At 37.2% G+C, this 21,782-nt stretch overlaps 2 pseudogenes; one reads left to right on the plus strand and one right to left on the minus strand.

The window, feature by feature from the left end:
• The first annotated feature begins 3,110 nt into the window (after positions 1–3,110).
• LOC121392326 lies at positions 3,111–8,257 on the plus strand (annotated as a pseudogene).
• A 1,538-nt stretch (positions 8,258–9,795) lies between these two features.
• Positions 9,796–11,723, minus strand: LOC121392327 (annotated as a pseudogene).
• Positions 11,724–21,782: the final 10,059 nt, after the last annotated feature.

Consider the following 21,782-nt stretch of genomic DNA (forward strand, 5'->3'; position numbering starts at 1 on the left):
TAATATATATTAATATATTATGTACTGTTCAGCAATGTGATATCCTTCACTACAAGATATAACATTGATCTAAATAATAAAATACAAATACATTTATTATAAAGATATATCACACACCTGATAGCTATACTCATCTAATGCTTGATGAGTAAATTCTACTAAAGTCGTCTGCATTGACTGCTTACCTATTATATTAAAATGTTAACAATAAGTATAAAATATTTGCAAAAAGATATTGTACAAGTGTTCATGTAGTAACTTGAAGATCATTACCTCTTCAGCTTCGCTGGTTTGTGTCGAGATACAGCAGCATTTTTGTGTATTACACTGATGATGATTACATAGTTACATAATGATATTCATAGTTTCATGATTATACTTGTTTAAATCTCACTGAGACGATCAAATGCCTTTTTACTAGACATGTTGCTTTCTTTAACTCTCTAATAGCATACAATTATTTGTAATAGATGGAATTGTTTTACCCTTTGCTTACCCAGTTACAAAAGGACTAATAATACCCTTAGTAACAGTTCGCTGAGCTTGATCAAATAAAATCTATACAAGTGGGGATAATCCCTTTCATTAATACACTATATTAACTTACACTATAAAATGACTGTACTTCATTCAACAAATCACAAAACTTAAACAAAGCATCCTGTTATAAACATGATGTCAAAATGATGTCATCTCTTTTAACTTACCGCTACAGTAGGTTGTTGAGAAAAAATGACAGCCAATTCCTTCAAACTTAATCCAATAACCTAAATTAGGTCACATGATTTCAATATAAATGTACATGACCAACTAAACCGGCAATTTCCCATATAAGTTTGACACATTGATCAAGTTTAGTACAAGAGTGGACTACCTAATATGTTGACACAAATGTTTATATAACATAAACATCTTAAACACCCATCATTTTATGGTATTGTTGAGACTATAGTAAGTGCTGCTAAGTACCTTCTGAAGTTTTCTTTCTAAGTCCATTATTTCCTTCTCTTTGGCTTCCAACAGATGTCTATCAACACGAAACACACAAGGGAATAGAAAGTATTCATCTGTTACAAAACATTATACTACTACTACAGAATGTACTATAGATATGTAATGGACTATATAGTTTTGTAAAATGGACATTACAACTGTATAATGGACACTACAACTGTAAAATGGACACACAGTATGTAAAATGGACACATCAGCTACATAATGGTCAATTACAGATTGTACAATACATCATGTTTCAGTAACATTGCAAAAACATTTATCCCGTACCTAAATTGCGGAGAATCATGTAAGCAAATCTTGTAAGTCAATAAGCTCCGCATGATACAGTGACATCTGGTATCTCTGAACTGCTTGAGTTGTCATGGTGTCCACTACGAGAAACACTGTAGTTATACCAGCTGAGACAGATAGGTTTCTCTCGTATTGCTTCCCTTGTCTACTGACTAGCTATAAAAGTAGGACTATTAGCACAGGTAGTTTTGTGGCTCCAGTGGCAGTGTTATACCGACCCCCCGCCCCCGTGTAATTTTAAATTAAATTAAATTGAATATACAGTAGATATACGGAGAGGAATCAAAGATAATAATAATTATTATGAGTACAGACAATAATAGAAAGGTTATTTCTTTTTTAGAGTGACCCGTGTAGGATGAGCGGCTGATTTATCATCAATATCTCGTTTTGATCGTTTAGGCTGATGATCCTTATCCTCAGAAGAACTTCTACGACGGCTTGCGAAGATTGTCGGGGCCGACATCTTCTGTTCTTTTTGCTTTACCACGCCCACTTGTATCTCGCGTCTATCTCTATCATCATGTTCTTCTCGACGTCGTTCACGATCATTTTCACGATCACGCCAATTATTATTAGGCCATGCCCCTCTTCCTTTCAAAGCGAGGATCTCTTGAAGATGGACCATCTGGTTTTCCCTAATCCTTGTGATGGATGTGACTCATTATTATGATGACCAGCTCATGTTGAAAAATGTCTAGAACCATCACTGAGGAATAAGGAGACTGATAGTGAGTATAATTAGAAACAGGTTGACGTTCAGTTGTAGAGGAAATGGGTCAACATGGCCACTGCTACCAACGTTGACGAGGTCCTGAAGGATGTGAAAGTCATGTGCTTGACGAGGGTCTTTGAGGTCGAAATCTTCTTCATTATCTTGCCATTGTTTAGATGGTGGAGGTTGACGAGGGTCCTGTGGATGAAAGGGAGGCATTCTCTCTCTCTTCTGCAGAGACGGTCTGCCATGGTTCTGAAGGTGTGCTTTCTTGTGGGTGGACCTCCTAAGGTCTGTCTCTATCTCCTGAAGGAGGTTGGCCACCATAAGGTCTGTCTCTATCTCCTGGAGGTGGTAGACCACCATATGCCTATCTCCTGGAGGTGGTAGACCTCCATATGGTCTTTCTCTGTCTCCTGGAGGAAATGGACCACCATAGGGTCTGTCTCCTGAAGGAGGTGGACCGCCATAAGGTCTACTCTCTATCTCCTGAAGGAGGTAGACCACCATAAGGTTATTCTCTATCTCCTGAAGGATTGAAGCACCATAAGAAATCTTTCTCTGTCCTCCTGGGGCCACCATAAGGTCCTCTCCTGAAGGAGATGGACCACCATATGGTCTCTCTCTATCTCCAGAGGTGGTGGGACCACTGTAAGTCCTTTTCTCCTGAAAGAGGTGGACCACCATAAGGTCTCTCTCTATCTCCAGAGGGTGGTGACCACCGTTAGGTCTCTCTACTGGAGGAGGTAAACTGCCATATGGTCTGTCTCTATCTCCTGAGACGGTGGACCCCATAAGGTCTTTCTCCTAGAGGAGGACCACCATAAGCTCTCTCTCCTGAAGGAGGAGGACCACCCTAAGCTCTTTCTCGTTCTCCCAAAGAGGAGGAGGACCTTCCAAACTGCAACCTCTCTCTACCCCTGGTGAGGTGGATAGTCCCGTCTTCCCATAAACTTGTTCCTCTGAAGTGGATGATATCCAAAATCCCCACTGGTCGCCTTGGAGGCCCCATTGGTTTCATTTATAGGACCAGGGGGAGTCTTCTTGGCTCAGTAAAGTCTTAGGACGGGGCGGTAACATAGGGATTATGATTCCATCTAGAGAGTAATTTATACAATAAGAATAACTAGTGCGATAAATAAAATATCAACTTACCTTTCTTCATCTAGTGAAGGTCGACGGAGGATAATCTGGATTATGCCAGCTATAACGGTTACCAAACTCCTCTGGAGTCGTTTATTATAAGATCCTAACAATAACAAATACAACAAGTAAAGACAACTTAACATATTTGTATAATAACTACCAGGTCCTCCTCCACTCTCCATCCATTCCTTTTGATCACCACGGTAACCTCCAGGAGGCATCATATCACCTAAAAAGAGGCGTATACCCCAGTGTGAGTTGGGGGATTGACCTAATATAATATCAAACTTAAACAGCAATAATTTTCAAACATTACCATGAAACTCATTCTAATTTCAATGGGTCCATTTTGATGAAAAGGGGGTCCTGATTTAATCTAAAAGAGACATTCCAACATTGAAAAATTAATATTTGACTTTACCAGCAAATGTTTGCTGCAATGATATCAGCTCCTAATACTGGTACAATTCGTGAGGTGGAGGTGGTGGAAGTTGGGAAGATGGAGCGAGAGGGACCACTATGTAAAAAATAATCATACAGTCTACTTATATAAATTACCTATCAGGTGGCATATTCCTGATTTTTTGGTTTCAGGCACACAGATGATGGTGGTGGTAAAGTGACAGCACCAGTTACAGGTTTGAGGTAGCCCAGTATCGTTAACCACACCCATTCCAGGAGATTGTATATGATGCAATTGTATCTATTGCATCAACAAACATGTAATAATTTATATCATATAACATACCCATTTCATCTCCAAGATAATAAGGATGTGGAAAACTGTTATATTTATCTTTTAACTCTTCACCTGTCTATTCCGACACCAAAATTTACTAACATTATACAAAAATGATCACAATGATGTAGTAATAAAATCACTTACCATGTATGATCATCTAGCACCAGAACACGTAAATGACCTAATGGGATGCCATGATAATTAGCACCCACACAAATCCCTTCATGAGCAGATTACATACCACCCACCCACGATCATTGCTAAAGCAACACTATAAAACCAATGTTGCCATGGAAACACACCCTAACCCCACCACCGAGAATAGAACTGCACCATCTGACCCACCACCTAGCAAATAACTTTTTTCATGTACGGATGCCATGACATGCTGTATTATTAAAAAGATAATATATATATACATTAAACATCTTACTACTAGTGACAAAGCTTTCTTGTGTCCTCGTGAGTATAGCCCGTTCTTTCCTTGTTCTTATATCATATAATTTAATACGATAATCTCGTGATGCTGTTGCTAACTCAGTTACCATTTTGATTCCATTTTAAAATCCATACAGTAGCTTTATGTGCATGTCTGTACAACAAACAACATTATACTATATACATGTACTACTAACATTGTACAAACACTATGGCCATACTAGGATCCCATAACTTCACTGGTTGTTGATTATCTTTACTACCAGATGCTAAAATACTTTTACGAGGATGCCAATCAAGAGATTTAACATTTAGCACCATGACCTACGTTGGACACAAGTCAGGGAAGGTCACAGTACCATACCTCTCGCAGAATCTGCTCCTCAGTGCAGCATAAGAATCAAGATTCTAACAGTACCATCATCTGAACAAGTAGCTAACTTAGCATCAGTTGGTGAAAAGCTATCAGGAAAAAAGGGTTTGTATTATCAACCAATTTTACTACAGTTGGCATAGCAAACCGCTTTTACTAACTACTATTAATGTTTTAATAATTAAATTGTTTGTGGTACACAAGTCATTACATGCACAAATACAGTCACATGACTTCTCACATGACCTAGTATAATCCCACCTGCTACTGCTGCGTAAAGTTCACTTATGTGCTTGAAATGTTGCACATTGTTAAAATTGATTTGCCAGTACTTAACAAAGCCTCGTTCATCAGTAGTCACATCCACGTTGCCATTATGACTCCATTTCATGCTTGCGTACTGATCAATCATGAGCCTATAAACACGTAATAATATTAATATATTTATTGACCACACCTACTTGTATAATAGATTCAAAATTAAAGTTGATACCATTCCATAATGTGAACTCACCACTGGCCGCACCAGTAATGAGCCGTACGGCCCTCTGGAAACCACTAATGGTTTGTATATCTAACGTTACCATAGTAACATCTTGAAGTACTTTTATTACTGTACAGCTGTACTAAATATAGGAGAACGTGCTTTGTTTTGTACAGGCTTTTAACAAATTTTGTTGTTTACTGCATTAACTGGGATATCTATCATGCCATGGTGTGTAGAACTTCATTATATGTAGGTGGAGTCTGGTTGATTAAGTGGAACATCTCGTTTTATCTCTTTGCCATAGCCGATTTAATAATAAAGTACATACATAGATCACGTGATCTATACTTACTTCTAATAGTGTAAAGTTGAGGCGTGATACAATCTACGGTTTTTCTCATTAGATAAACGACGACCAAGAACTGCTGCTCCACCACTAATTCCTACAGGAGTATGAAACGTGGGAGACATCAACAGAGGCTCATTCATGACTGAACCTGCCTCTTAAATTGACAAAAATTCACGAGTTGAATCACGTGATTATTACCACTCTTATTACATGCCCTGTGGTGTCAACAGAAGGTCTTCCTCTACTCTGACAGTCAGTCTCTCTCTCTCTCTTTCTCTCTCTCGGTGTCACCATTACAAGTTTCTACTGTTTTTAAAGAGTGACGTGATTCCAGTTGTAATAGAGTATAAATTGAATATTTATGATCATGTCATTAAAAATAAGCTTGTAGTATGTTCCAAGTAATCAAAATAAAGTATGGGAAAACACATCATTTATTAAGGTAGTTATTCCCAGTGTCCCATCAGTACTGTTACAATTATGTTTACAGTAAAAAGGTTTTCAATGTGAAGTCGTATGGTACAGGATCTGTGGTTAAATTACCAGGGGCATCAGCTAATGAACCTATTGTTATATCCGTTTGGCACAACTTATGAGCAAATGTATGAAGACTTATATCTTAAAAAAAGATCCTCATCTGTATCCATAGCAACCACGAGTCACTTGAACACATTTTATTTATTTTTGTAATTCATTTTGTAATATCAAACATAATGCATTGGTTTTCTAGTTCACTCGTTGCCAATGACAACTTATTATTGCTATTGAAGTAAGTTATATATTTAAATAACACACACTATTTCTTTTAATTGTTTAGGACCTGACTTAGAATATCATTATTGCTGGTAAACTTATGTATAAATTATTTTACTGATCAAGAAGGGGTTTGATATTTGCATATGTTATACACAATATAAGATTATTAAATGACAGAACTTTAAGTTCCTTAATGGTTACATTATTAGATATACACAGAATGGTATATTACGGATGTTAGATCGAAACAGACGTATTAAGCCAAGCCCCGAACGATTTCAATATATTCACATGATGATATATTTGATGTTGTATTTTACTGTTGAAGACCGCATATTTGATTTTTTATTGAGGGTAATAGAATTAACATACCAGAACATACTGATATTTTTCTGTTTATAACTTCTTGAGTCTCTCGTGGTCCATCTCATTATCATCTCTTCCCATGTCATTAATATTGACATACAAGATAATCATGATGCAGCTACATTTGGTTTCATTTCCTGTTCTATGAATTTGGTGAAATGGTAAATATCATTAATCAGTTACTATGGTACCTCTCATCCCCTCAGATGAGTAAGGCAGTATGATCTCGAGAATGAATGGAATTCATTTTGCAAGAATTTGAAGCTAAACATAGTTCAAGAACTATATTACATTCAGTTATCTTTTGTTTGATCATTTTAATTCATTGTTTGTTGTCCATTGCTTTCCCAAAGTGTAAAATAGCCTTTGATCATCCATTATAATTATGACCTAGCCATTGTTTCTAATAAGTCACATGACTTAAGGTTATTGTATCACATGACTACACATACTTTAGGAGACAACTACTAGCCAATTCTAACTGTTTCATTACAATATCTGAAGGCATAACTTCATTAAATTTCATATCCTACATCAAAACACATAATATAATGATATTTAACATATAATTTTGTACCTTTAGATTTTAATAACACATTCATAATCATATATTTCATTCTATTGTTATGAGAACTTCATATAATGATATTTAGCACATCACCATTTTCCTACAAAACCCTCTACAAATGTCATAATGACACATCATATTAATTACCTTGATTTCCTTCAATAGATCATAGCATCTTCTTTAGATTGACAGCTGCGTCCTTTTTTCCAAGTAATAGTTGTCCTTCCATCATAATACCAAAGTCATGAGTACTGAACCTAATAAATCCTACAAATAATAAAAGTCTCTCTGCCTCTCTCTCTCTCTCTCTCTCTCTCTACGTTAGCTCCTTCTTGGTCTCCAAGTTGTCTTCTTCTAGTAATTGCAGCTTTAAACAAATTTTTTATCTAACTCAACTGTTTAGAGTTAGTCAACAGTTCATATCAACACTATGATACCAGCATTGTGTGTATGTTCGAATATCAGGAAAATTTTATTTGCTCGCATATGATACATATACTATTGATAATCTTGTGATGTTAACCATCGACTGCCTTTGGATGAATATATAAAGTTATTGTAAAAGTCTTTGTCTCTCCTTGGAATGATAACGCCAACTTCTTTCTTAGCTCTCAGATATTTCTGATTGCTAGTATGACAGTCACATGACTACTCCTCGATTGTCATTGTGATCAGGTAAAGTACAATCTCTTAGACATATTAGTAATGTGGGGTATAACAATATAGTTGAGGTCGAGTCCCCTGTCATAAATAGCTGACCATTATCTCACTAACTTTATCAAGATTATGGCCTTAGGCACAACCTAGTAATTAACACACCAAAATGTTTCAATAGTTGGATCTGTCATATTAAGATATTTCCTCAACACTTCATTGGCACGACCACAGTGTAACTAATGGCAGATAACATTGCATTATACGATGTACTGTTAAGTGACACCTGATTACAATCAATTTCTGCTAATACTTTATATTTAATACACTCCATCCTTTACAGGTCCAGCTTTAGCACATACACTAAATAAAAACTAGACATATTTGTTCGTCAGATGGTATTAAACCCTCTCTTCTTTACTATAAAACAACCAATATACACTTATTAATATTAACCCTTTGACAACATAACGTTGTTAAAACATTGAAATGCTTTACGAACATCTCCCTGCACTACATATCCAGATAATAATTGTTTATATGATACAGTGTCCATGAACGAACACCTCGATCTACCATGTTGTGAAAATATCTCATTCCACTGACTCTCCACCTCAGGTAAATATAAAAATGATATTACATATAATGTATACTGACTTACTTTTTCCTTGCTTTATTACCCCCACATGTTATAGAGGTATCATTTTTTACAGGACTACCTGCCCATATATGACGGGGCTTGTTGCTCCCTTGAACAATGACAACCTGGTATGAATCTTACTAGCCATTTTATGATGAGTCCATAACACCCTCTATACAAACTTAATGCCATGTGCAATTAAGATTTTTTAACCCTTTGTGTATTTCAAAAAATATTATAAAATATCTTAACACTATACAGTAAAAATGCAATAGCAATAATAATAACTTAATATTAGTCATTGTTGATAGAGGACCAAATAATTTAATATAATATTATTCTCTACAATAAGTTTCATGTGTTCTAAACTCTACTCCCTAATTTGATGTGTACCCTGAACAACTTTAGCTGGATCAAATCTCTCTGTTATTTTACCCATTTTTTAGATAGGACATCATCAATAAGGGACCAGAGGGAATTACCCTTGACATAATCATTGTCAACCTAATTAACAGAAAATATGTATTATGATGTAAAATCTGATAACTCCTTAGATGGTGAATCATCTGGTACAGAGTAGCCCAATGAGTCCTGCCATAATGTAAGGCTGTCATCCCTATAAGTTAATAATAATCTTAATTAAAGGGGCAACAAAACAGAGACAACAATTAATTAACTATAATACCTTCCAGTACATAATGCATCAGGTCTATACAGTAGGCTGTAGTATTTCTTTACCAGGGACCACACCCCACGTAACAGCAATAGGAGATTGAGGATGACAATTAGTCAAATCATGTGTACCCTATACAACCAACACATACATGTATACATATATACATGTACATATATACATGTATATATATACATGTACATATATACATGTGCACATATACATGTACATATTATACATGTACATATATATGTACATATATACATGTACATATATACACGTGCACATATTTCTTGGCACATATACATGTACATATGTACATGTACATATATACACGTGCACATATTCTTGTACATATATACATGTACACCTTACATGTACATATATACACTTGCACATATTCTTGTACATATATACATGTTACATATATACATGTACATATATACATGTACATATATACACGTGCACCTATTCTTGTACATATATACATGTACACATGTACATGTATAATATTTACTTCTTTGTTTGACAATATGAAATTTATTAGAGGATATGTAGGAAGGACTTCTAATAGTGTGGTCTACAAACGTTGACTAGCAAAGAACTCAAGATATGCCTACAAACATAATAATAATAAGTACATGTCTTGTTAAAACAGATAACACCTTCTGATATACATAGCCACAGGAGTACCCCATCCATGAACTGGATCGGGTAGAAGGTTTTCCATTAACTTGATGGCTGACTGTTCAATAGTCAGGACAAAAAAAAAAAACCATTTCTGTTAAACATGAGCTAATTGTTCTATAATCAATGTTGTCTCAATAGCTAATTCATCATCATTCCAAGGAAGAGATGTAACCTACATAATAGATTATATAATTATATATTTATCAACAAGGAATCATATACCTTGACACCATTCTGTTTTGTTTTCTTTCCAGTAATGTAACATTCAAAAATATGATGTACATCTTCACAGTTCTCCAGTTCTTCCCCCCAAAAAACATTGCACGACGAGTCTCTGGCTTAGTACGACGACAAGATAGAACAGGTAATAATCCTAAAATACATTGACATAATGATATTCTTCATGACTAATAACTCCACCCCACTTTTAATTCACCAAAAGCAGGACTAGCTGATGATCCCCATCGTCCATTCGGTAAAGTCATCCCACTCTTGCGTACGATGGATGTAACTTTTAGGACGAGTAGCCCCAAAATATTGGCCTGGTAGTGGGTGTGGTCAATATATATAATCCATTATGACAATATTTACCTGACCATCTTCTGCGAAAATCTTTTGAGATTAGCTGAACTGTTTCCATGGCAATGCCTTGTGAGCAAGAGGGTCTTTCACACAAAGTCCCAATTGTCTTAAAATGTCACTGACAGCAACTTCTCTGTTTTAAAGTATAGAAATGAAGTCCATTGACCTACAACAATGTTACAGAGAGTTTATTAAAAATTCCGTTCATTATATATATTATACACTAATGTGTCCATTTTATAACTCACTATTCCACTATCAAATAATTCTTTAACATTTTAAACAGCAAAAGATCAACTCCATAATTTCTAACAGCACATCATTATCTTTAATAGAGTAATATAACCATCACGTATTGCTTGAGCACTTCAAGTTTGGACAAAAACTTTGTAAGATGACGCAATGACTCATAGCCTTGTATAGGGCAGAATACCCGGTATTATAGGACAGTAATACCCACCTCACGACAATCACGATAAAATTTAAGATATTATTAGACGTTTCAAAGAAGAGTTGTGTAATAATAAAATCAGCACCTGCATCAACTTTTTCCTTAAGATGAATAATATCACTGACTAATAGTCCCCCTGGACACTCAGGTTGTCCATGAGGATATCCTATATCGTTAGAAAAAATAAATAATACTGGATCCATAACTTTACCAGCAACACATATAGTAAAATAGTCTCCAAATTCTGCTCTGATATGTTTCACAGATCAATTAGCATAATTAAACCCATCTTATTAGGGCAGTGTCCACTCATTAGATTTCTGGTGGATCTAAAACAAGTTATTATAATATATTCACATTTTTAGATTACTTACCTCCTCTTAATTCTAGTATAATTCTTTATACCAAGTAACTTGGCCTTCGTCAAAATATTTAGTGATCTCATCTTTAGTAGAACTAGCACAATTTAAATGTAAACATTGTATCAAGTCCACAAAATGTCAATGCTTGTATGAATCTTCCTCATTGAACTTGTCTCCTGATCTTTCCACCTTTAACACCATCAAAAAATATCAATATCTATTGACTCTTACCTGGATTTGCCAGCTGCGTGCCATTAGTGACATCACAAAAAAGAGGAAACTCCTGAGAACAATGCGATCAAAACGAGCAATTAAATTACTAGCTCCAGCTGGAGTACGTGGAGGGAAAAACTCCAAAGAAAAGAATCGATCTCCCCCATCAATGTGACTTTTATACTTATCAATAAGGATTAGTTGATGCATTGAAAGGAGATGAAGAACGTGGGATATTATCAGTACTACCACTACGAGAGAAACCGCTGAGGATGGTACAACCACTACTGCTACTACTTTGGATAGGGCCATCCCCCTCTCTGACTGAGTTAGAGGACCAATGTGGGAGCAGATGAACCCTTTGAAAGGCATACTCACTCCCATCAGCCATTTCTAATCTAGAAACTCGTTCGACCTTCACATGTGTTCACCACGCGCCTTACTAAGCGATCGTTATAAAAATATTTCAAGTTATATAATTAATATAATAATATTATATATTCATAGCTTTCCACTAATCAAACAGTGGACCACATACCACATCATAGGCTTTCATTATTTGTTAGTTAATTAGACAAAGCAACCAAGCTACAACCAATAATAGAATTACAACTACCCACATTATATGTGAGGTTACATGATCCTTTAGGGACAACCATAGCCGTACTCTACAAGTTATATAATTAACAGATGGTAATAATTAAGATGTTATAACATTTTTGGTATAAGTGACATAATTGGGGGTGGGGGGGGGGGGGGGGGGGGGGGGGGGGGGGGGGGGGGGGGGGGGGGGGGGGGGTGGGGGGGGGGGGGGGGGGGGGGGGGGGGGGGGGGGGGGGGGGGGGGGGGGGGTGGGGGGGGGGTGGGGGGGGGGGGGGGGTGGGGGGGGTTGGGGGGGGGGGGGGGGGGGGGGGGGGGCAGGGGGGGGGGGGGGGGGGGGGGGGGGGGGGGGGGGGGGGGGGGGGGGGGGGGGGGGGGGGGGGGGGGGGGGGGGGGGGGGGGGGGGGGGGGGGGGGGGGGGGGGGGGGGGGGGGGGGGGGGGGGGGGGGGCGGGGGGGTGGGGGGGGGGGGGGGTGGGGGGGGGGGGGGGGGGGGGGGGGTGGGGGGGGGGGGGGGGGGGGGGGGGGGGGGGGTGGGGGGGGGGGGGGGGGGGGGGGGGGGGTGGGGGGGGGGGGGGGGGGGGGGGGGGGGGGGGGGGGGACGTAGACAAATGGGGGGGGGGGGGGGGCGGGGGGGGGGGGGGGGGGGGGGGGGGGGGGGGGGGGGGGGGGGGGGGGGGGGGGCGTGGGGGGGGGGGGGGGGGGGGGGGGGGGGGGGGGGGGGGGGGGTGGGGGGGGGGGGGGGGGGGGGGGGGGGGGGGGGGGGGGGGGGGGGGGGGGGGGGGGGGGGGGGGGGGGGGTGGGGGGGGCGGGGGGGGGGGGGGGGGGGGGGGGGGGGGGGGGGGGGGGGGGGGGGGGGGGGCGGGGGGGGGGGGGGGGGGGGGGGGGGGGGTGGGGGGGGGGGGGGGGGGGGGGGGGGGGGGTGGGGGGGGGGGGGGGGGGGGGGGGGGGGGGGGGGGGGGGGGGGGGGGGGGGGGGGGGGGGGGGGGGGGGGGGGGGGGGGGGGGGGGGGGGGGGGGGGGGGGGGGGGGGGGGGGGGGGGGGGGGGGGGGGGGGGATATGTGGGTTCCAAATTCTCAACATAATTACAATTATTATCAAATATATTAGGAATGTGAACTATATTGATCTGCTGTTGTGTGTTTGTATCAGATGATCCTGTTCTCACACACTCTGTATGGACAAGTGCATGAATATCATTAGATATAGCAATGTGACTCCTCCGAGCTAACAAAAGTACATGACACCTTCCTCATGTTACAAAAAGGCCCACACATCATTAATCAATATATTAATACATTATTATCAAAACTTATAACCAGTAACCACTTTATAGTAGTTCAAGCCTAAGAACTGTAGGTCTTTTCTTTCAAGTTGGTCAGCACTTATTTCCCAGTTTTTTAGTACAAAGCATATTTGATTTAGCAGGTAGTGTGTCCTCCTAACCATAACAATTCATTGATAAGGTATCTCTAACCAACATGTGGGTAAACATTATGCCATCGCAACATATGTCAACTTTGAAAGTGTCTTTTAATCATTTTTAGGTTATAGTTCTCCGCTATACAACAACATTTATTAACATGTTGTACAACAAAAATCACTAAACACACGATACATCTCGTCAATTTGGGCTTAAACCACAAATGTGTAAACTATGAGTTAGTCAAGATCCGTTCGTTAGTTTTGTTATTTGGTTACACAGTCTCATAATTATATTTTGTGAAATATAGCAACTCATTGTACTATGCTTATGTCTACCAGACCTCCAGATGTATATAATCAATTACTGCTACTGTTATTAGGGGAAGTACTCTACTACTAACTAAAATTCTAGAGATCCTTACACTTACATATTTTTGACACTAGTTAACAAAAAATTATGTTCACTGTCTCTCAACAGCATTTTTATCATGTTAACAAACCACTAGCTATATCCCATATTATATATACTATATATTATTGACATAAGACAATCAATGTACAACTTGACAAGGTTAAAGACGGAGAATATTTGCAAAACGTTTAGTTATATAAAAGAAGTGGGGAGACAGAATGTCTGTATTGTATAATAACTTAATTACATAATATTATTATATTACACATTGACTTCGTCTATTTAAACATTTAAAATTTATGAATTTGATAGGTTTCTGTTTTGTTGACTAAGTTGCTAGGGATAGTTATAACTTACTATCATATTGTCATGTCACTAGAACAGTCAATGTATACAAAGAGTACAGGAGTAGTGAAAAGATATTTTAAGAAGACATTGTCTGTATGGTGTGTGTGTGTGTGTGGTGTGGGTAACATTAGTGGTTTCCATGACACACCTGTCAGACCAATCAAAAGATTCATTCACTTTGACTTTATACTATTGGTCACTAAACAAAACAAGAAATACATATAATTCAATTAACAGTATATACTGCACATTGTACAGGGGAAATTGTTCTAGTGTGAGAATTGGATACTAATACATGTAACATTAGCAACTTCCTCTGTATTGTTTGTAACCATACACATATCCTAGAAATACCACAAATCTGGTTACCGTATAATTACATGACCACAAATTGGATGAGTAGAGTTAGACAAAAGTTATCATAGTAACTAACAAGCTAGGCTCTATTATAATTATGTATTACATTATTTATAGAAATTATAAAAGATAGATTTTCACCGTTATCATATCAGGAGATGTAGTAAATGAGTGCATGAAATATGTGAGTGGTTCTCTAATAGAAAAATATAGTAGTTTGTAAACATGTAATCCAATGCTGAGGACACAGTGCCAATAACTGGATATACACACTTATTTGTGGGATAACTAGAAATTCAGGAGCAATAAAAAATTGCAGTGTACAGGAATAGCCCACTCTTATGGTTCCATTAAGTACTTCAATTATCATAAGCATCTGGGTGTTGAGACTCAACAAACTCATATAATTTTGTTAAGTTATTTAAGATAAAAGTCCCTCAGACATATATAATAAAATTGAGTACCTTTTATGTAGTGCAAATTAAAATAATTTAATGAACAATGACATGTTTTCTCTCTAATGTTTATGGTTTGCTAATTAAATATGGACAATAAAGAGAGACTAAGATTGCTTGCCAGCTTGTTTACTTTTGAGTTGGAACACAATATGACATGATTATATTTACAAATAAGGTGTGAGAAAAATGTGGATAGCTTTTAATTACGGCATTGTTAGTTTACGGAGATATGCGGAAATTTAAAGCTATAAATCGCAGTACAACCAATTCATATCAGTACTTTCTTCACTCAGTGAGCAAATCAAAAGATTCTCCGAGATAACGCTGAAATCAAAGAAGTATCATAATAAAAAAATATGACTGCAGCCGTAATGGAGGATTTCAGTGTAAGTTGACGATAAATAATGATAACAGTACTACTATATTTACTACTGTTACTGTGGAATATTATTATATTTAAAGTAGATAAGTAAAGTTTGCAACAGTGACGTTTTTTACTTTAAATTTGCTTTTTAAAAACTATATATACGAACGATAGCATAGTCAATATGTTTTGCATTGATCAGCAGAGTGGAGCATCAAATTCATAGAATTATCACACCTATAGGTACTTTCCTCCAATCTTACTTAACACTGTTTTAGGCCTTTGACTGTACAGTTGATAATTATGGTAATTGTACCCAACTTATAGTTGCACTGTTTACTGACAAGATACCTTCTTTGTAATCTAGAGTCGTTACCCTCCCTACTGTCTGTGGCTTCTAGATATTTACTTTCCACCTTCTGCATGGCGGTTGTCATCAGCTGAAACAACAGCTGTGAACTAGTACATGAATTCATTTAATTCTCATAACATATTAATTGTCATCCCCACTTTACTCACACATTGTATTATTGGATATAGGTCACATCAGATAAGCTAGAAGAGTGGAAGGATGTTCTACTACCTCGAGCTGGTCCCAAATATCGATTAGGAATGTATTTTGGATACGATACATGAAATACCTGAATTTGATGCAGTGATAGACCCGAAGGAGGATATTATCAAAGTTGTTGGGAGAGTGAGACAGAATTACAAACTGACGATGATAATGGAAGTTTCTTGTTCTCAAACTAGATGGGTGACTCAGCATCTGTTATATGTGTAGATGAAGATGAAGCTATGGAGTTAATAGAGAGATGGAAGTTAACAAGACAACAAAAAGTACCTCAAATAGGAGATATTCCGGACAACAGAAAAAAATGAAAATCCATATGATAATATTGAAGAACAAGATGGAGAAACCATGTCTATGAGACAATTGATGATTGCATCGAAGAATACCAAATTTTTGTCTGCAATGATGAGAGATCTCACCTCAAGAGACACCTACAAAAACTGCAGTCACTCACAGAACTATAGCAAAATAACCTCGCCCACTTACAAAACCAAAACGAGCAAACTCATTACCTTTCTCACAACCAGAGATCCTCTCAAATACCTAGGAAATACTCTGACTGCACAGAATATTCTAACATGCAAAACGACATCATCGTACACCACCTAGTGATAGAATCTATTCTAGCCTTCATCCAAACCACCTCTTCCTCCTCCCAACCCTATCACTGAAACAACCAGAATAGAACACTTGCACAGACTACCACAAACTAATCAATTGTTCAGAGAAACAAGAAAACATCTCCTAGCCATCAAATCATTTTAAAACACAAGGCAAAGAGTATGTGTTACCAGTGACCGATAACACAGCCAAACCAAGAAGAATTCAAGTAGTGGGGCTTCTCCAAAACATTCAAGTGGTCCTGGACTCCCGTTCTCTCCCTCTACTGCCAGTCATCTCAGCATCTGTATTCAACAATCCCACATTCAACACGTCGTCAAGGTAGTCCACCACAATCAGATGTCCCAACAAAATAAACGCAAAATAAAACATAACTCAGCACACACGGCAGTGTAACTAGTTCACAAAGTTCTCACGTTACCTTATATGGCATGTTGTAATAATTTATTTGTGTCTCATTCTAAGAGTTGGCATTATATTATGTTGAACATAATATGGATCATTTAATAATTTTTCTTTCCTTTCTTTTTCTGTTTCCAAGATGACTTGGTACTTTTTATAAGTTAGCAACTTGAACTTGACATTTGTAAACAAGCTTAAAACAAGCTGAGTACACACTGGGGGTAGCACAGACACACACACATGCATTATGTAGGCGTATACTATCTTGCTATGCCAGGTATCCACTAGCTACGCAAACAACACTCAATTGTGTTAACTGATTGTAGCAGTAGTTATGATAACAGTACCTGTGACAGGATTGCTTAGTATGTAGACAGATCATTAGCTAAATATGTCATTTGTCTAGTACATCAATTTTTACAATAAAATCACATATTAACAAACAGGAATGTAACAACTGTAACATTCATTGGAAATAGAATGTTCTCAAGCCATTTTGGCTGGAGTATTTACTACATGTACATTATGGGTTAGTTTGAAGAAGGCTCTGACAACCAGGACAATTATGAATAGAGTTTTTCATGACAATACAGATCACAATCTATACACTAACACTGCTTACAATCTGGACACATATACATCTAAAAAGAGAGAGATGATCACTGTGTCTCAAATGGATTTTTTGATATACTGTTTAAAGTAAACTAAATTTTATTCCAGTAAGGTGTTGAAGATAAACATTATTATCATATCAAATCTAGTTCATTGAAAGTAACTTACTAATAGAAGTAATACTTATATGAAAGTAAACACTACATGAGGTTATATCGATTGTGGTTAGGGGAAACCAGTCATTCACTTAGACTAGAGACAACCCTCGATGAGAACATGTAACAGAAGCTAACAAAAAGCTAATGAGCACTATATATCATTGCACACAGCAGCCAGAATAAAAACTTATTAATATTCATATCCTACAATACATATAACATTACCAAAATATACTATAATATAACAAGATTAGCATAAATTGATTATGCTCGCTCAACATAGGGCTGCTTTATATATATACTAAAGTTAAAACCACAATAGGTTTATGGGAACATATTGTATTTTACCTCAGAATTTAATGATGTTTGACAACCAAAGCAATATATTTGTGAAGTACTAGCGAATGTGACAATAGTCAAGTAACCCCTCAATTGTCAAGTGCTATTAGAGACACAATACAATGAATGCAATTACTAACTTTGTATCAATTTGTACTTCATGAAACATTGCTAATGGAAATAAATGATGATACGATCTGATAAGATGAGGTGCCAAGAACTAATGTCAAACCTAAAAAAATAAAATTTTCCAGGTCATAATTATCACTGTTTTCCTAGTACATTCTGTCAGTTACTAAAGTAAATGTGTTGAGTACAGGATATAAGTTACTATACTATCTATCCTAACAGAGAACATTGTCTCCACCACAACACTTCGAGTATGTAGTAGAACCGCAACAGTTCCAGTAGGTATACAAATGATTTATAAATGGCATAATGTTATCTTATACATAACTGTTTATAGTATCAGTTTCACAAATATGGCTAAACTAACATTCTTGTATCAGCTCAGTTGGCGCATAAAGTCTATTCGTGTCAAAAGGGGAACTCACCACACGTGATACATTCTACAGGTAATTCACAATACTTTGAGTGACACTATATCAAAGAAAACCAATTGAAATACTATTAAATTTCACTCACAATATTTTCATAAGTAGTCAAAAGAATCGAACATCAAAGATATAAGTTTATTGTTATAATGATACCAAATATGGGACAATAGCTTAGTAATGGCTTCATATTACCTTAAACATTATATTGACAGGAAGATACAATTATAAACGTACTCCAATACACAATACCATAAACAATGTTGAGAATGTTATCGTACGTAGGGAAGACAACAAACTTGCTTAACTCCCAACTCACATTTGTTTTCATTTTTAAAAATACTTATTTAATTTTATCGGAATGAATGTTTGTGGTTTATAGTACTATACATTGTTATGTAATCTTTACACATGACCTGAGGACAAATGATAGCCAGTTGATGTAATATACTCATTGGACTTTGTATCTAAATGACTAGCCAAGAAACATGATTTAGTTAATTACAAATATACCTACCACATACACAATGATATGGGGCCAGCACTTACATGTTGAGGGAATCCTATCAAAGAAACACCAATATTATATCTGTGGTCATGTCTCTAGTGTAGTGTTCCAGATACGCCTACAATATCCTGGATCCACCCTATATCTTAATTAAGTTATATGATTCCATAGCAACAAAGTGGCCATTGTTATAATTAGCTGACCATACAAATATCAATTACACAAAAGTACTTAACTTACCCATTTTAATTAAGGTAGCAGCAGATGAGGCCTATTGACAGGCAATTAAAAACAAACAATTAAACACAATTAGTAATAATTATAGAAACCTTATTTGCAATGGGGGGCCTGCAATGCTGCATGACCAGATCACGATAATGGACTCATCCAATTAACATTATATGAACCTATTAAATTAGTATTAAAACACGTTTGACAAGTTTTTACCACTTGTGTTTTCTGACATATTGTCTGACAAAGTCTAACTTAGCTCCTAGTCCAATTATAGAACATTGAATATTTTGCTGATATAATTCCTAATATATGAAAATCAATATTCATCATCATACTGTCATCCTTTACCTCAATTGTATTAAAGATATTACCAGGATCACCAAGATGACAATGATCCATGAAATGACTAACAGTTCCCGACTTGCATGAGATGGTACATGTCTAATGACATGACATCTTTCCATAATGCACATTCCATGTCTCACATATCACACATGTCCACATCACACTATCACATATTACATTATTACATATATCACGTTATTACACATGTCACACATCACACTATCGTATAATTACATTATTACATATATCACGTTATTACACATGTCACACAATCACACTATCATATATTACATTATTACAGATATCACGTTATCACACATGTCACACATCACACTATCATATATTACATTATTACATATATCACGTTATTACACATGTCACACATCACACTATCATATATTACATTATTACATATATCACGTTATTACACATGTCACACATCACACTATCATATATTACATTATTACATATATCACGTTATTACACATGTCACACTATCACATATTACATTATTACATATATCACGTTATTACACATGTCACACATCACACTATCATATATACATTATTACATATATCACGTTATTACACATGTCACACTATCACACTATCATATATTACATTATTACATATATCATGTTATTACACATGTCACACTATCACATTATCACATGTAGTATACCTGAGAAGTTTGAGAGCTAATCCATTGCATTTTGTAATGAGGTTTCTCCTGAACATTGGTGACACTGTTGAAGAGCTGTCTTGTGTAATCTGGGGATTACCTAGAATCTTATGAATATTTATAGTAAACCACTAGTCTCCTGATAAATCTGATAATTTCAGAGCTTTACCATCTCGAGTAGCAAGTAGACCAATCTGAGATTATTTCATGATAATTACTATTTATTAATAAGGTACCTGAGATATTGGATTTTGATCAAAAAATTCATCCAAAAATTTCTCCAGCACCTAATTAGTGGGTGGAGTCACAGTTGTCACAGCCCCTATTCACTTACTGCTTTTGTGCACGAAAAAGCGATCTGGCCGAAGATCTTTATCTTCCATAGACGACGTTCATATCCAAAACCACTATTAAATGACGCATCTGGAAGAGCAAGTTATAGAAACAAGTTTAAATAGTTATAGTAACTGACCATTTTCCAAGTTTCATTTGACGATGATGATCAAATAACCTACATATATTAAATATTTATTTACAACATGTGTTAATAACATTCCATACTTTCTCCTCTTAACTTTGTACATTCTACTATCATCTGGTGCCACAAGATGACCTTCAAATCTTCTTGGATAGCTTTCCCTGGAGAGAACATTGTCAAGTTCCTTACTAAGACACACCCACTCACAAGGTCTCTCATACTCGGCCTCCCAAGTGTAACCTTGTTCAGTATCTTACATCCATATTGGTATTTCTTGAGGTCTCTAACATGAGGCCATGCTATGTTATTTAATATACGGAGATAACATCTGTTTTTAGTGCATTTTATTTCTATGTAAATTTCAGAACGTTTCCGTAAACGTTCGTAAACTTTGTTCATGATGAGTGGGCGTAATAGCACATGTTCGGGTGGAGCTCATTCAGTACACATTATAAAAGGACGTTTTATTCTTCCATGTGATGTACTGTCCTCTCTAGATAACAAAAATACTAATTGGATTCTCTTCAGTAGTTCTTATTCCAGTCTAACTTGACATAATGCTGTATTATTGGCTCTTTCAGATAACAAGTCTCCTGTCTTTGAGTATCTCTGCATTGCCAGTACAAAATCTAGAGCCTAAATCTGATGTCTCTCCAACAGTGCATTACAACCCATGCTCCACAGGTAAGCTTCTATTACAAATGTATATTTGAATAATACATATGTTTAATACTATAGAAATAAGGAACTATTTTGGTAATACATCAATGAAAGTAGTTAACAACATTGTAAATAAATCC

The sequence above is a fragment of the Gigantopelta aegis genome, unplaced genomic scaffold (genome assembly GCF_016097555.1).
Source record: "Gigantopelta aegis isolate Gae_Host unplaced genomic scaffold, Gae_host_genome ctg3598_pilon_pilon:::debris, whole genome shotgun sequence".
NCBI classification, from domain to species: domain Eukaryota; kingdom Metazoa; phylum Mollusca; class Gastropoda; order Neomphalida; family Peltospiridae; genus Gigantopelta; species Gigantopelta aegis.